General features: G+C 33.1%; 1 long non-coding RNA gene across 2 annotated transcripts; it reads left to right on the top strand.

Moving 5' to 3' along the window:
* The first annotated feature begins 2,529 nt into the window (after positions 1-2,529).
* On the top strand, positions 2,530-16,922 carry LOC124428624. 2 transcript variants are annotated; one of them, XR_006943236.1, is made up of 3 exons: positions 2,530-2,830; positions 2,999-3,126; positions 16,465-16,922. It is a non-coding gene; the product is annotated as an uncharacterized LOC124428624 (long non-coding RNA). The 2 variants fall into 2 exon arrangements; XR_006943237.1 differs by lacking the exon at positions 16,465-16,922 and adding an exon at positions 7,175-7,406.
* The last annotated feature ends 604 nt before the right edge of the window (positions 16,923-17,526 follow it).

Genomic DNA, 17,526 nt, shown 5'->3' with positions numbered 1-17,526 from the left:
TTCTATATTAATAATGTATTAATAAACATTTCAAATTATAAACTATAGTTCATCTAAATTATAATTCAACACATGCAAAGCATCTGTAAAACTCATTATTGTTTTATAATGATTTACATATATGTATACAATTACATATATCGAAATAATATCGAAAGTATAGATTAATATATATTAATAGATATTCATAGGAACTTTCACACGTCACACTTACATAGCTAACATTCACGATACATACATATATCTTTCATATTATTCCATTTTAATAATGTTTTAGAAATTTTATAGGCTATGTTCGATTTTGTTAAACATACGTACTTATGTAAATATCTGCGAAGTTCAATGCACTCGATACAATCTTATTTTTTTCTTCTCTCTCTCTTTCTTTTTTTTTTTTTCACTTCTTCGTAAATAATATATGTACATACGCACACAAAAAAAAAACGAATTTATATTCTTAAGATATATTATAGAAATTCGACGTAGAAAATCTAAATACGATTTATCGTATTCATTGACGTAATTGACAATACAGGATATTTTTCCTTCGTTGCTTTTGATTGGCCAATTCATTCTTCTTCTTCCTCGGATTTATCCAATCAGAGGGAATTATTTCATCGCATTTTAATTGAGTCCAATCAGAAACAAGTTGTTAATACTTAAGAATAATTTTTGCGATCGTAGAATAATATTCGATTATGCATTTATTAACGTGATAATAAAATGATATTTCATTTTGGTATTAATCGTTATAAGAAATTAAGAACTTCGAAGTGGAAAAGATATTGTGTGATATATATTACGTAATACGAAATATTCGTACGCTTAGCCTTGAGGATATACGTACATATTAATTTCATAGGTTATATTAATTATTTTACTTAATTAGACAATAATAATTACTTATTAATAATTTATATTTTCAATTGTTTATATACGTTATGTCGTACTTTATTATACTTAAAGCAAAAAAAAAAAGAAAACAAAAACTTTTTGAGAAGAAAATTCAATTTCGTCATTGACGACGTGTATTAAAAAAAAAAATGACACGATGTTCATATATTCTTTGTGACGTAATTTCGACGCCATTTTGTGTTCGTTTCTCGAGACAGTTCGCACGGTCGCTCTTCGTCCTCCGTCATTAAAGAAAATTAGTATATCTTTTTTTAAACGTACACCTTTCTATTATATATCAAATTATTCCTTAAAACGCGTTCTCTAATATGTGTTGTTCGCAAGTTAAACCTTCATGTCGTTCGATAGATATTCACGAAAATCAAATCTTCGTTTTGGGGATAACCTTCGAAAGATAGTACGTAATAACTTTTTCATAATTTCTTTCAATATTATTTCCTATGATATCGTTACTTTCTTCGCTTTTTACAATGTCACGATTTATAATTTTTCATTAATTAGATAAATCGAATTTTTTTATTATATTTGTCTTTTATATATGTATATATATATATATATATATATATGTGTGTATATATACACACAAATACACATACACACGCACGACGCACATACACATCCATATACACATATACACATATAGATTACACACTGTTGATACATTTGTAAATTTTTTCCAGTTTAAAATAATTTTATATATAATTATTTAGAAAAATTCAATACATTGAAATTAATATGTTGCTGTTTTATATATAAAACGTATGTTTATATCTTAAAGCAAATATAGAAACAGAGAGAGAGAAAGAGAGAGAGAAAGAGAGGGAGAGAGAGAGAGAGAGAGCTAGGTAAACAATACATACTATATTTATACATTGGGACGATATATAAATTTCCAGGAAATTTTTTCGTAAGAAATGAAAACAATAAAGGACGAAAAAGGAATGAAAACAATCGATCTTCGAGCTCGGCTCAAGGCCACTGTCAATCTAGTTTTAACACACGTAAGTAAGTACACGCAATATTTTATACGTAATACGTGTATACGGTAGTTCAGACTTATGCGAACCTGTTTATTTTCTCGAATTTTCTACATTAATTACTGGAATACATTTATCATAGTTCGTACATATCTTGTGCGTTTCGCACATTTTAATAATTCATTATTTTTATTTAGTATTTTAATATTTAATAATTAATAAATTATTATTTAATATTTAATTTTTATACATTTTATAATATATATATATATATATATATATATATATATATATATATATTATAAAAAAAAAAGAAAAAAAAAACATTGTCGGAGATAGATTAGTTTTTTATTAGTAGTTAGATCATTATGACAAATTCACAAATTCGACTTTCATGCGAGATAGATGAATATTTTAATATAAATATTCTCATGATCAAGAAGATTATTAAATATTGTTATACATTGCGATTTGTTCCTTTAATCAAAATTTAATCGCAGAAATATAATTTTTTTTATATATATTATATCTTGTATTATATGAAATTTTTCATATACATATATATATATATTTTTTTGTATAGTATGTAATAAATGGATCTCCATACGCAGCAACCTCCATGTGGTGAGATCTGGTAATCGGTATTGCTTTCGGTGTTCATATATTTTTTATAGTTCAACGCAAGTACTACCGAGCTAATGGCTGACGTTTGATACATTATAAAATATTGATTAATTAATTAATTAATTCATTCATTCATTCATTATAAAGTTGTACAATGTATAACATTTTTGTTAAAATAATTTGTTCGTCACATTAATTAGAATCATAGTATTGTGAAAAATATCGTATAATGGTCGAAAATATAAATTAAAAAATTCATCCCTTTCATCTAATTATCAGCCTGAATGTAAAATCTCGCTTGGATACAATCACATGTAAGTACATATATTTAATGAAATTACAAAACATTTTAATTTATTCTAATCATTAATTCTCGTTGTTTAAATCATTTTTTTTTTTTTTTAATTATTTTCATTCATCTAACATATTTGATATTGTGCATATAATTAATCTTTTTTTTTTTCTTTTTTTCTTTATTATAGATCGATCAACGATTTCATCGATGCAACGATAATTACAATCAAATTTCACGACATCGTTAGACCTACGTCATCAGGGGGAAGGAGGTGTAGGACGAGTGTTTCGGAGCCATCGCAGAACTTCTTAAGTAGTAAGTGAAAAAAATTTCAAGTTTTTCCTTTTTAAATTTTAGTTTTCCCATAGGGTTCGAAAATGAAAGGTTTTTATATCGACGATTGGTTCTAATTCGTAGCTATAATTTGATCTTAAACGAGCAAAAGTGATCATAATTAGAATCTTTTGATTTTATTTACGAGTGTGTGTGTGTGTGTGTGTATGTGTGTATGTGTGTATGTATGTATGTATGTATGTATGTATGTGTGTATGCGGAGAGGGCGCAGGGGGTTTATCCTACATGTGTGTATCGTTTCTTTTTTCTACCTTGTGAATTTTTCATTATTTTATATCAGGCCAGGGTCTTCTTGTTTCATCGTATAGAGTCGTTTAATTAACAGTGCAATTAATTAGCTCTTCGTATTTGCTCGATTGCGAGTAGCAAACAGTAGTGGTGGTGAAATCGGGCATTAATTTATCCGATTTCGTTGAAGAAAAGTATGCGATGTGTGGTCTATGTTAGACGCCATTGCTATCTTCGTGCTTAGTCTATTTAATCGCGATCTACTTTGATCTATCAACAAATGAACAAGAAGAAGACAAACCCCTTAGTGACGGATAGATTATATTTAGTTAAACGATATTGATCGTGATCTTGTTATTTTATTAAAACATCCATTAAAAATAGAAAGAAAATATTTAAATTATTTAATACCTTATATTTTTAACATAAGATTATTTTATATGAAACTTGCATATTAATTGTTTGATTACTTTTATATAATATCAAAGTATTTCAGACGTTTTATTTTCACAGGTGACTTTGCTGATATATTTATACATAATGATCGAATATTATTTTTTATTTGTTTAATTATAAAATGATTAAAATGTTTTTATTTTTACAGGTGACTGTTGATTTATAATATAAAATTTGCAGTTTATTACGATCACTTTTTATTTAATTATAAAATGTTTCAGATGTTTTATGTTTACAGGTGCCATTTAAATTATCCAAAGATATATATAATGAGATTTATATATATATATAATGCAAGAAAAAAAAAAAAAAAGAAACAAACAAATTGGACAATCTTTAATTTAACACAAGATAAAATTATTTCTATTGTTTATTATATTCTTAATAATATTTAATAAGATATAATATATAATCTTTATATAATTCTATTTTTAATATTCGATTAAATATAATATATTACACATCAGTAGATATATAGATATTTGTGTTAGGTATAGAGTTTCAAAAAAATGATTAATGGGTTCTCTTTCTTTTAGTTAGGTAGGTAGGTAGTTAGGTAGATTGACGTCAAACAGATTCATAAATTTTCATCTGATCTCGATAATCGATTAGAACAAAATTTTTTTTTCGTTTCACGGTTGATTTCGTTTTTTTTTTAAATTATATATATATATATATATATAAAATTATATATAATAAATATATATATATATAATATTAACAGATATACAATAATAATATGATTTTATATAATAGGTGTTTTAAGGTAATAAAATAGTAATATCTTAATATTAAAGAGCAATCGATGTCTTATTTACGATCAAATAATTATTTTAACTTGATCTAATTTAAGAACTGGTTGTGTCAGTAATAATATAGCTTTCTAAATTCAATCAAAATTCGCATGGTTAATTATTGGTTTTAGTCCTTTTTAAAATTTTTATTTGTGAAAAAATTATATAATTATGAATCAGAAATGAGCTTGTAAAAAGGAAATATAATGAAATACGAATTATAAAACTTGGATTATAAGGATATATTAATGTTTAAGATTTGAGAGAGAAAATCGATGCACACAGAATCTTCTTGTTCATGGACAACACGTCCGGTTCATTTTTTTTTTTTTCTTTTTTTTCCTCTGTCTGTACAGATAACAACCGGAGTATGTCGACATAGAGCATCGTTTCGATTCAGTTAGCATATTGGATAAGATAATTTCTTTTGCGCGGTAAGTAATTAAAAGAGAAGATCGGAGCTGTTAATCATTGAGCGAGCGAACAAGTTCGGATCCTTTAACAACTTGATCCGATAGATCTAAAAACAACTTGTTCTTGTTTTTTTTATTTATTTATTTTTCTTTTCTTTTTTTATTTATGTATTTTTTTTTTATATTCTTCCTTTCTTCTCAAAGAGACGAACAGAAGCAAAAAGAAACAAGGTCGATTTTCTCTCTCTCTCTCCCCCCTTCTTTCTCTCTCTCTCTCTCTCTCTCTCTCTCTCTCTTTCTTTTTTTCTCTCTCTCTCTCTCTCTCTTTCTCTCTCTTTCTCGTTCGCTTTCGCATGTTCATCGTATTACCTTCAAAATATAACGTTAGTGTATCCTTCGTAATTCGTTTCGCTAATTACACCGGTGATAATGAAGTTGGCCTAGCTTATACGATTCTTTTTTTGCTTTCTTCTTTTTTTCTTTTCGTTCGTATACAATTGCTTCTTGGATATTACTTTTTTTTCTTTTCTTTTCTTTTTTTTTTTTTTCTCGATAATTCTCGAACAAAAAGAGAAAAGGAAAAAGAAGATAAATAAGAAGTATTCGATCCCTTTAAAATCTATTTATTATGGCCAATTTCATTATCATTGTTACAATTCAATCGTCATTATTTTAATCGATTTTGCTTCATTCTTTTTTCTTTTCTTTTTTTTTTTTTTTTTTTTTCTTTGTTGAATCGAACGAACGAACAAACGAAAGAAGCTGCTGTGTACGATTCGTCATCCTTTAAGATGGTGTCGTGTCGATATATGTATATAGATATATATCGCATAAATGAATTCGAATTGGCACGAATGGGAAGGAGACGAAAGTAAGCCTCATTTCTCCTGCTTCCTCCCCTCCTTGCCCATTCCCTCCCCCTCCCCTTCCCCATCCCTTCTCTCTCTCTCTCTCTCTCTCTCTCTCGTCTTATCCTCTTACCTTTCTCCTCTCTCTTTCTTTCGATGATTTCTTTCGTGCGATTTTCTCTGGGTCCACCACCTTCATTCTTCTTTAAGATCGTTATCCATGGACCAGAGCAGGAGCCGTCGATCTTCTCCACGCGAACGCCACGTGCCGGTAAAATTATTGACTCGCCTTTACGTTATACGATTTAGTCATCGATCCTGTCAAAACTTTTTCCCTCCCCTCCGGTTGATTCTCGGCGCGAACCCTCGCGAGAATATAATTGACCGACGTATCGAGAAGAAACCGACGATAAGCTCGGTCATTAGTTTTCCCGACGATCATCGAGTCATGATTTACGTTATCGTTAGCAGCCCATTAAGAAGCCGCGAGACACCGTAAAATGTTTTGACAGGACTTACAAAAAGCCAGCAAACCGACAACTATCTCTTTCTCTCTCTCTCTCTCTCTCTCTCTCTCTCTCTATCTCTCTATCTCTTTCTCTCTTTTGTATAAATCAATTAATAATTCAATATTTTCTTTTTCTTTTTTTTTTTTTTTTTTTTTTTTTTTGACTATTCAATCATTAATTTACAAAATTTGTATACGATCGAGGAATATATGTATCTAATTCCATAGATTGTTTTTATTTGCAAGTAAGTAAGTATGTAAGTAAATAAATGGATGCGATTAAATGCGCTGTCTTTTTAAGAAGCGATTTCTCGGAACGTGGTTTGGAAGGAGGGTAGAGGGAGAAAAGGAAAGAAGAAAAAATGGATAATAGCAATGATACACTCGAGTCAGAAGTTCGATGTATCGAGTCAGGGCTCTCATTTCAAAACTATTCGTCTGCGGTTATTCGAAGAGAGGCCTTGGCGAGAGTGAAAACGTCCTCTCGTCATAGTCATAGTCATAGTCATAGTCATGCTCGTCCTTTGTCGTTCTCTTTGTCCTTTTTTTTTTTCTTTTTTCTAAACAGAGAGAGATAGAGAGAGAGAAAGATAATACCAGAGACGAAGGTGCAAATTACTTATCCGTTATGAATCTCCAATCGATGTCCATCGATATTGTTTTTATCTTCTTCTTACTTTTATAATAACGAGAGAAGTCATGTATCTTTTTTTTCTTTTCTTTTCTTTTGTTTTTTTTTTCTTTCTTTTAATTTAATTTTAGGGGAGATTGAATCCTTTTCCGTGTTCATCCTTCAACGAAGGTCTTCGACGAGCTTCTTTTTTTCTTCTTGTCTCTCACTTTTCTCGTGGACTACTCAAGTCTAAAGGAAAAGAGAAGAAGAAAAAGAAAAAGACGAAGAAGAAGAAGAAAAAGAAGAAGAAGAAGAAGAAATAGAAAGAGATAACTGGTTTTTGCGATGCGTTACAACGGAGAACACCTCGTACCGACCAGATGCACAGGCGCGTGTGTCCTCGCGCGGATGTCGGTTAGCAGTTTCCTGAGAGAGTCGGGTGTGTACGCTCGTCCTTGAAGCCGTTACACTCCCTTGCTTGCTTGCTTGCTTGCTTGCTTGCTTGCTTGCATCGTGGCTTTTATAAATCGGATCTCAACTTTACCTCACTCTATTACACCCACTGACACACACCTCTCTCTCTCTCTCTCTTTATCTACCTATCTATTTCTCTCTCTCTCTCTCTCTCTCTCTTTCTTTCTATATATCTATCTATCTCACTTTTCTTATTCTCTTTCTCTCGTAGGAAGAGTCTCGAATCTCGTCTTCTTCGTCCTTTTCTTCGTCCTCTTCTTCGTCTCGAGGATATCGAGAGGAAATAAAAGGGAAACGGTGTTCCTCGTCGCTACGTTTACCACGTAGGAAGAACGATTCGCGATACTTGTCCTCCTCCTGACTCTACGTAGAACGATCTGATTTAAGACCGAACGTGTACCCGATTTAGGGACTAGATAATGGACCGGACCCAAGTGGGAGGAAATAATTGTCGTTGTAAGACTTTTGGCGTGGGTTAAATACTCTCATGTTCGACACCTTCGTATACAACATTTCCATCTTTCTTTTATCGTTTTCTTCTACCCTTTTTTCTTTCTTGTGTGTGTGCGTGCGTTTTTTTTTTTTTTTGTTCTTTCTTTCTTTCTTTCTTTCTATCATTTTATTCATCCCTTTTTTAATTCGATTTCTTGTTAAATTTTGAAGATTTCTCAAAAAATAGAAATAATTCTTATCGTAGGAATCGATTGAGAGAGATTCCGTGTGTGTGTGTGTGTGTGTGTGTATGTCCTTATCCATTCCTTCCTCGTATGTAAAGATCTGATTTCCTTACAATGTGTAGTATAAGTATGTATATATCTTGTTACACAGTGCCGTACCTACCACGAAGCATTACTGCTTATGGTTTATGTAAATTCACGTGCGGAAACGGAACGAAAGAGAAAGAGAGAAAAAGAAAGAAAGAAAGAAAGAGAGAGAGAGAGAAAGAGAGAGAGAGAGAGACGACACGTGTACAGGGTGACGCACATGTGTACGAATGAAAAAGAAAGAGATAGATAGAGAGAGGGAGAGAGAAAAAGAGAGAGAAAGAAAGAGCTGGTCAAACGGTACGTACATACATAGGTACATGCAGCGAAGGTGGAAAGACTGACAGGAGGGTCCAGGAAAGACGTCCAAGAAAATATACGATCTCGAGATTATCGCAAACTCAGACCGTGAAATTCTTTCTTGCCTCTCTCGCGAAAAGAAAGTATCGTAAAGTTTACACGTCGTATGTAGATCGGCCGTTTCATCGCGGAAAATGAGTTGCTCATTCGTGTACCACATTATTTTTTTATTATAATATATATATATATATATATATATATATATATATATATATAATATAGTAGGGTCTAGGATATTTTTACATAGAAAAGATATAGATGCAAGTGTTAGTATATAAATTCACATAGATTCTCATCTCCGATTTGTAATCGAGCGTCTAGTTTATTATTTCTGTATTTACGTATGTATATTGCGCGAAAAAAAAAAAATGAATATTTCATTTCTTTTCTTTCTTTCTTTCTTTTCTTTTCTTTTCTTTTCTTTTCTTTTCTTTTTTTTTCTTTTCTTTTTTTTTCTTTTTTTCTTTTAATCTGCCCAACGAAGATAGTTTCACCTGTTCAAGCTGAGATTAATTGAAACGTTTGCGCGTTTGCGTTTTCATGATGAAAAGAGTCTTTACGAGTACGCGTTTGAACTACTTTCTTTCGCCTATTACCGGTGGCACGAGATGATAATAATAATAATAATAATAATAATAATAATAATAATAATAAAAATTCAGAAGAAAAAGAAAAAAAAGAGGAAGATAATCGCTCAGCTCGATCAATTCCCTTTTTCGTTAAAAAAAAGACAACAACTAGCAAACAATTTCTACGTATTCTCGTTTTGATCTTTTATATGTTAATAAAATTGTATCCGTTGTATTTCCTTTTTTTTTTTTTTCCTCGTACTCCTGGCTTGCATCCTCGATACCGTAATGTAATTAATTAATTATCTCGAAAACGTTGCACTTCAGGATCATTACGAAGTAATAAAAGATTAGGTAAGGAGGAAGAAGAAGAAGAAGAAGAAGAAGAAGAAGAAATAATAGAAGAAAAATCGTAAAGATTTTATGCGAAACGTTTTAAACCGATATCAAAGGATATATCGTGTTGTTGTTATTATTAATATTATTATTATTATTATCATTATTATAATTATTAAGCATGTATGTTCTACGTTAAAGTTATACACGTTTTAATAAAAATGTGTGTATATGTATTTAGATATACATTCTCGATGGCGTTATATTCAACTTAAATATATATATATATAGATCACATTATTAGATCGAAACAACTTCGATCTCAATCCAATAATTATCGATTCTCGATCCTCGATCCTGTCTAATTTCGTATGTACGTATGTGTGTATGAGATATCTTGCGATTGGCCGTGCCACCCGTGAATATTACCGTAATTATTAATTTCCGATCGAACGTAGATCATGTTCGTGTAACACCACCAAGCTAGTGACACGCGAGCGAGTTAACGATTAATCGTACAAAATGGTACCGGCTGATTACGACGATGTTAATTATGTCGAGTTAGTGTTACGAAATCTCGTCTACGTGAATATTAATAATAAAAAAAAATATATATATATATAATAAACGATATCCTTATCATTGTTGTTAAAACCGCCAATTTAGAAAAAGAAAGAAAGAGATACACATTTTGATTTTTCTTTTTAATTCGAATTGATATCACAGAGATTGTGTGTATTATTCTTTTGGAATACGTTCGAATGAAATAATTAATCTATTTCCAATTAATAATATTCTTCTTTTATATATATATATATATATATATATATATATATATATATATATACACATACATATATATATACTTGAAATAATCGCTATATAAAAGCGAAAGGGAAAGTTTATATTTCCTTCTCTTCCTTTTTAAATCATAGACGCAACTAAAACGCAGGTGTCCGAATGATGAATTTCGAACGTCCAAAGTAACAAAGGATTGTCTTTCGAGCCGAGTTAGAGAAACCATTAATTAACCGCAATTAATTTGATGGACGCGCCACACCGAATTGTTAATGGACTTTCGATATAGAGATAATCATCCTGATCAACTTCTTCTACTTCTATTTCTTCTTCCATCTTCCATCTACCCTCTTTTCATCTAATTTCTATTCTAACGGTATCCGGGCACTCATTAGATACGTCAATAAGGTAACTCGGTGAAATTTTCGACTTTTAATATCACATAGAAAATGTTAATGAAAGTGAGAAGTAGTAATATATAAGTCGGGTTAGTTGATTAGTCTCATTAAAACGTTCGAAACGTATCGAGTATTATGATCTTGACAGGTTCGACGGGTTAGAAAAATGATGAGAAACTATTCAAAACATATCATCGTAATATTTTAATCGATTGAAATATAATAATTTCATTCATTCATTCATTCGCTTTACTTTTGCGTTGTATTCCGTTTCTTCCTACTTGTATTATTTTACGTTCGATTGAGAAATAAATGTTGGAAGATGGAATGAGAGAGAATTCCCCTGTCTATCCCGATAAATCTTTTGCCACCTCCGCGTTAAAGCTCAACCTGCAAAAAATTGGATCTCTCTTCTTGGGTGAATAAGAAGAAACGAGAGAAAGACAGAGACAGAGAGAGAGAGAGAGAGAGAGAGAGAGAGAAAGATAGACGGAAGCAAAGAAGAAAGAGAGAGAGGAGAGAGATACATGCATGCGTCCTCTACATATGGGTTAGTTTGAGAGAGAGAGAAAGAGAGAGAGAGAGAGAGAAAGAGAAAGATCAGCAAAGCCGATGTTCACCTATTCGCGAGGGTGTGTACCAAGGCGTGTGCAAAGCCCGTACAACGAAGAATTCGCTCTGCACGAGACAGCGATACCCGTGCAAGGAGGTATCTATCGCTTGTGCAATAGTGAATGTATAGCGGATGTCAAACCGTCGGCACACGTATCGCACACCCCTGCACTATATCGCACCGTGTAGTCACGTGCATATCTGCATCGAGCTCTCTCTCTCTCTCTCTCTCTCTCTCTCTTTCTTTCTTTCTTTCTTTTTCTTTCTCTCTTACTCTATCCATTTCTATTTTTCATGTATGTGTGTCATTCGTGAATCCATTAATTTTTCTAATTAGATATAACATTGGCTAAACCTTTCCTTCTGAAAATTGTCCACGTTTTCTATTAGACTTTTTCGATTAATCGATTATAACAAGCGTGTAACGTTCGAACTAAATCTCGATTTTTCTTCTATTAATATTTATATATATATATATACTTGACAAGGCAAAACGAATTATCAGAAATAAGGACCAATTTTTTTGCGATGCATAGAAAGAGAAAAACTGTATACGCTCGATCGTGCTTATCATCCTAGATATAATTAAGAGAAAGAGAAAGAGAGAGAGAGAGAGAGAGAGAGAGAGAGAGAGAGAGAGAGAGAGAGAAGCTGAATGATATCGAACGGAGCAAAGAATAAAAAAGAAAATAAAAAAGAAAAAATTGGCACAATGGTATAATATTTCACGGTTGCAGATCGCGATCGACCTTGGATGCTAGGCGCGATCCATGAATCGATCTCGTCGTCGTAGGTCCATGCAGGAATATAACGCGGTTCTTTTCTGCAGTTACTCGCGTGAAAAAAAAAAAAAGAAAGAGAGTGAGAGAGAGAGAGAGACAGAAAGAGACAGAGACAGAGAGAGAGAGAGAAAGAGAGAGTGTGAGTGAATAAGTGAGTGAGTAAGTGAGTGTCGATATGAAACTCGTGTACGTATGCGTCTAGTTTATAAATATTATAAGAAACCATAGAAAGAGAGCGAGAACTATCAAGTCGCCGAGAGATCGTTCGCCGACTAGGATGACTTGCGAATCGTTTATTTTATCCGATATTATTGCACGCGTACAAGATACAAGGAGATATATATATATATATGTATGTACGAATGTATATAGAATATTCATAGTTACGCGGCGAATAGGAGGCGATCAGTGCGGGCTCCCGCTTGGTGACCCGGATTCTGTAGCTAAACAAAAGCGACAAAAAGCCGGATCGTGCTCGATCGAACAGGCCTTTTTTTTTTTTTTTCTTTTTCTTTTTTCCCTTATTATCGATTCGATCGACAACCGAGAGAGTCCTTCCTTCGCGATTTCTTACAAATTTTTCGAAAGCGAACGATCTTTAAAGTTCAGGTTTGAAAAATAAGTAGCCAATGTTGGATGGACCTTTCTCGTCTTTTTCCTCTTTCTTTTCTTTTTCTTCTTCCACCTCTTCTTCCTCCTCCTCCTCTTCTTCTTCTTCTTCTTCTTCTTCTCTTTCTCTCCTTTCTTTTCTTTTCTTTTTTTTTTTTCCTTTTTTCTTCCCGTCGTCAAAGACAACGTTACGGAAGACGTCGAAAAAGGAGTGTAACGAAGTTCGTTTCGTTTCTTTTCTTTTCTTTTCTTTTCCGTAGCTCGTTTCTTGTTCGGATTTCGATCTCTCGACCTAATTTTGTCCATCGAACGCGTAATGACTCTCGAAAGTGTCTCTTCTCAAACTTATCGGCTTGACGTTAAGTCGTAATTAACATTAATTGAAGGACGATATCTGTGACGACTCAGACGAAGAAAGGAGAAGATATTGAAGAAGAAGTGGCGAAGGGGATAGGAGGGGAAATAGGAGAATTAATCATAAAACAATAATTCGTGTCGTACGAATTCGTTTATAATTATTATCATTTTTTATAACATGCAACTTGTCACTCGTGATTCCGCCGATGAATTCATCGTGAAAATATTTAAATCAAATATTTGAACATCATTATTGTTTTTCCCTTCTATCTTCACCCCCCTCCCCTTTCTTCTTCTTCTTCTCTCTCACTTTTTTCTCCGACTTATCCTTCTTTCATCTCTCTCTCATCTTATCGCAATAGTTTCTCTCTCTCTCTCTCTCTCTCTCTCTCTCTTACGATAAATAAACTCGCGATAACACGAAGCCTTATACTTCGTTGAATAATTTATCCCTCTTCGTGTGTACGTGTCAAAAAGAGAATATATGATGAAGAAAGAAAAAAAAAAAAAAAAAAAAAGAAGAAAGAAAAAAAAATGAAAGAAACAGAAGAACTTCGCCGTGTAATCAATCTCTCGTTATTTTCCCACGTTTGATCGTTCGTCCGTTTGAAATTTTGTCTTCGAGAAAGTCGATAGAAAAAATAAAGAATGAAAAGATATAGAGAGGAGATGATAGACGATGAGGAGATTTAAAATTGACGAAACGTAGTCGCGCGTCGTAGGCGTTCTCGCTTGAGTTCTTTTTCTTTATTATTATTATTATTATTATTATTATTATTTGTTTTTTCTTTTTTTTTTCATTTTTTTTTATTTTTCTTTCTTTTTCTTTCTTTCTTTTTTTTTTCATTTTTTTTTCTTTCGTTTTTTTCTCTTTTTCTTTTTCTTTTTTTTTTTTCTTCTTTTCTTTTTGTATTTTTTCGCCTGAGACGAAAGAACATTAATATTCATAAGCATTATGCGAAGGAATACTCGACTTCATGGCAATCGCATGTATGTAAAACGATCGATATGTCCGTCGCTTGATCGTTCGTTCGATCGATCGATGGATCGATCGATCAGTTTAAATATACGATAATAACGTATTCTCGCGAGGATCGAAATTTTTCAAAAGATTTATTACCATTACCGAAAGACCGAGAAGTTGATTTCTTTGAAACGATTTTGCTTGCGTCCGTTACGACGATGATTGACTTTTTTCTTCCTCCTTATCTCTCTTTCTCTCTCTCTCTCTCTCTCTCTCTCTCTCTCTCTCTCTCTCTCTCTAACTCTCTCCCTCTCTCTTTCTTCTTTTCTCACTTTTTTTTTCTTTTTCATAGAGGGAAACGCCGTTGGAACGTTAATAAGAGACGCGAGAATGTTAGAGGAGAGAAACAAAAAAAAAAAAAAAAAAAAGAAAAAGAAAAAGAAAAAAAAAAACAAAACAAAAAGAAAAAGAGATGACGGCACGATAGATGTCGGTTATATATAATAAAGAGAACAAACGATTTAGTAAAGTAAGATGAAGAGAAAGAGAAACAGGAGAAGGAGGAGGAGTAGGAGGTGAAGGAGGTGAAGAAGGAGAAGGAACATGACCGTTCCTCTCGCACACGCTTCCGTTATTACACGCTCACAGATAAATATTTAAATTCATACGTATGCGAGATATATACTCATACATAACGAGAAGGTTCTATCTACAAACGATGTCCATAATCAAGTCCGATTACAAGAACGTATTACGAATGGCTCTGAAGAAGTGCGTAAGAGTGACCTTTGCTCGGCTCCAGCAAAGACAGAAAAAGAAAGAGAGAGAGAGAGAGAGAGAGAGAATCGTACTGCTACATTCTCGCATGATATAAGGACGAGAAAGAATGGTTGTTTCCGGTCGTCTTCGAATCGCGCGGTAAAAGTAATGCGTAATATATAACTTCCGAGACGTGCGTGCGTGCATGCGTGCATACGTGCATGCGTGTCAGAATGTATGCCACGTGGGTAATTTCGAGATATATGTATGTTCTCGTGGCTATAATTTTTTTTTCTCTTTCTCTCTATCTCTCTCTCTCTCTCTCTCTCTCTATTTTTCTTCTTCTTTTTTCCTTTTTTTTTTAATACGATTTATTTAACAATCTTTCTTCGTGTTTCTACGAAGAGGAGGAGGAGGAGCTCCGTTAGTAAATAAGATAAAACGAGACAGAGATAGAGAGAAATAGAAAGAGAGAGAAAGAGAGAGAGAGAGAGAGAGAGAGAATTTTTTCCATTAAAGAAATTGTTCGCAACTTTAACGAGATATCAATTCTCGATTTTCGATAAGATCGCGCGCGATATATTTTTCCTCCAACGCCCTCACCCCTCCTATTATCTCCTCTTTCCCCTCTGGTCTCTCAATTCTATTTCTATAAACAACGGTGCCGTATCGAACAATAGCCGCCGAGTGCAAAACCAACGGTTTACTCTCGCTTATGTTAGAAAAGGCCGCCGGTTCTAAAGCGCGATTATGCGTTTCTCAAGCGTTAAACCGATCATCGAGGGACGCGGTGGAGTTAACGGGGAAGATCGATAAGTCGATCGATTATGATCGGTGTGCGAGGCAAAAAGTAAATAGGCACTGTCTGATCTGACTCTACAGGCAATCTTACTATCTCGCTGATTGCATCGAGCTTCGTTCGTCGACGTTTATCGACGGTTTCTCTCTTTCTCTTTCTCTCTCTCTTTCACTCTCTTTCGTTCGTTCGCTCGTTCACTCGTTTGGTCGCGGTCTTTTTTTCTTTTTCTCTCTTTCGTTTTTTCTTTCTGTATTTCTCTCTCTCTCTCTCTCTCTCTCTCTCTCTCTCTCTCTCTTCCTTTTTGCTCTTTCTTTCTTTCTTTCTTTCTTTTTTCCTGTTGCATATACGCACATATATACGCAACGTAAGTTTTATCGAAAGGAATAGTTAACTATTATCACTAACCTCTATACTATCTCACTCTTTCTTAGATATCTACTCTTTACTCTTTTTGCTTCGTCGAGCTAACAGGACCCAGGATCAAGCGTAAAAATTATTTAGCCGATCGATCAAGTCATTTTACAAGTTATAACGAGAAGGATATTAACGAACCGGCAATCCGATTAACTTGCCACCCGATGGCAAGTATATATTTATATATATATATATATCGTATATATTCTTTTTTTTCTTCTTCTTTTTTTCTCCTCTTTTTTTTTTCTCTCACCTTTCGCGTAAGAAAACATAAAAATTAGTCTTCCTTCGATCTTTACGATCCGAAGGTGAATCGAGACAATTAATAAAGAATAATATCTATAATGTATGCGACACGATCGTATTTGCGTGTGCTAATCTTGTGACAAGGAATGAGCATAATTATCCATTAATAATTCCTCTTTCTCTCTCTTTCTCTTTTAGTAACGTCCTCGACTACTTTGAATTCTTATCGAGAAATCAATGAACGGACACACACGTGCGTGTTACGATTGACAAGCCAGCTTTCCGATGGTTAAAAGAATTCAACGATGATGCTAACGTCGACCAATTAAAAACGAAAGGATCCGCGAGGAAAGGAATCCGACTGGAATGATTTACGATCTTGTGTGTTGCTCTCGAGTCAGCCCGAAGGCATTTCGACCGGCATGATCGTCTTCCGAATCACAAAATGATATATCCCATTGCTAAGAGTATTCGTATATATCCGATGAACTAGTTATGCTATAGAATTATAGTTTGAAACTTTCTATCGATCTTTTAGAAATAGAAATAGAAAATGCATCATCCATATATATATATATATATGTGTGTGTGTGTGTGTGTGTATCAAAAAATTAGTACGAAAGCTACTGATAACATAATATATATCTATAAATATATATTTCATTGTATATTTATTAATGATTCGACGAATTATGAATTCGAATTGAAGAAAGAATTCGTGAAGTATAGTTTATGCCAAATGTTAGAGCAAATAAAATAATAAATTGGATTTGCCGTTTAATCCTTTAGCCTTTTTGATATGTGTGTATGTTTGTTAGCAAGCTCCTGTTTAAAGTGATTAAACTCGTCGATAAACGATATTGGCCTGTATCCGACATGTGTAATTAATAACTGACAGACCAATACGATTGTGTAGGAGTTATTTCGCGAGGATGTCTCTCGTAGTTCTGAAATGAGAATTAATTCGAAATCAGGAGAGATTGTGTTTCTTTTATGTATCTACATACCTACATACATACCTACATACATACATACATACATACATACATATGTACGTACGTCTGGAAAAACGCCAAAGACCCTGGGTTTAAGAACTCCAAAGAGATAGATAGAGAGAAAGAGAGAGAGATTCAAGGATGTCCACTCTTTGAAGTGAAGGTGCCTGCAAGAACGCAGTAACGCTCAACGAATAGCACACGGTTCGGTTCCCTATTGGTGTGTTCCGGATTCGCTTCGCCGAATTTCACTAAGGACTTCTTA

This window comes from Vespa crabro, chromosome 13 (assembly GCF_910589235.1).
Source record: "Vespa crabro chromosome 13, iyVesCrab1.2, whole genome shotgun sequence".
In the NCBI taxonomy this organism is placed as follows: Eukaryota; Metazoa; Arthropoda; class Insecta; order Hymenoptera; family Vespidae; genus Vespa; species Vespa crabro.
The sequence above is the reverse complement of the archived record's forward strand: the minus strand, read 5'-3'. Positions and strand labels throughout refer to the sequence as shown.